A 1,110-nucleotide genomic window follows, 5' to 3' on the forward strand; every position below is an offset into this window, starting at 1 on the left:
CTTCAACTCAGTGAGCCAGTACACCCAGTGAGTTTTGGCAAGTCGGGGGTCACCACTCCCTGAGGCACTTAAGTACCTCGGCTCTAGACCCTCCCAGCCTCATGGCGAGACCGGGAGGGAACAGGTCCCATCGGGGCAGCCGTCGAGCTGATTCCTTAGAACCAGCCCCAGAAAGCCCTGGTACACCTGTCCCCTCCATGCAGCACCCATCCCCACCAGCCCAATACCGGCGTTTCAGGACACCGGCATGAACTGATAAGAACAGATACTACACTTGATCTAAGCCAAAAGGTAGAGAACTGTCTTTTGCCTTTTATTGTTCAGAGCACGCGGGAGTAGTGGTATAATAGCCACAAAACATGGAGACGGATCAGAACGGGATCCTGGAGAAGCTAGATATTGCTATACCCTCAGGGAGAGAGGATGCAGGGGGGTATTTTCTGAATTGCAACATCAAGAATGACCTGGAAGTTATATGCACTAAGACATTTGAACACCGCATTATGTCATTATCGGAAAAAGAAATTGCATCCTTTTGGACTGTGAATTCTCTCCAGTCCTACATACAATGTGACCGAGTCCCAAGGGGACTGAGGACTTATAAGATCCCAGCCGTATTCCAAGATGATGTGGTATTTGTCAATGCGTGGAAACAAGAACATCACGAGCATTCTCAAAACTACTGCAGATAGTTCTTACTCGCAAAAGAATTGAATATGACAAGATATCAGAAGAGTTATTAGAATCTAAAAATGAATACATTAAAAGAGCACCTCAAGAACAGTCCCAAGCTTTTTTTGCCAAACTAGAAAATAAAATAGTGACCATCAAAGAAAAAATAAAAGCGAAAAAACATGACAAATTCATCAGGGATAAAAAAAGACTACGATGCTGACCAAGTTTTTTCATGGCACAATAAAACATATATGCCTGGCTCTGGTTCTCATAAGGGTAACAAAAAGAGAAGAAACCCAAACTTAAATGTGGAAAAACCCCAAACATCTGAAGCCTCACATAAAGCTCCTCTGAAAGAAAACGAGTCCAATCTATGAGAACAACATCTAATGGTCTATGAAATTCCATCTCAAGTCCCTTTAGAGAGAGAAAAAG

The 1,110-nt window shown here is 43.4% G+C and overlaps 1 pseudogene; it reads right to left on the reverse strand.

Annotated features, from left to right (window-relative positions):
- Positions 1-214: 214 nt before the first annotated feature.
- Positions 215-298, reverse strand: LOC130267957 (U2 spliceosomal RNA; annotated as a pseudogene).
- Positions 299-1,110: the final 812 nt, after the last annotated feature.

Source organism: Hyla sarda, chromosome 4, assembly GCF_029499605.1.
Source record: "Hyla sarda isolate aHylSar1 chromosome 4, aHylSar1.hap1, whole genome shotgun sequence".
NCBI classification, from domain to species: Eukaryota; Metazoa; Chordata; class Amphibia; order Anura; family Hylidae; genus Hyla; species Hyla sarda.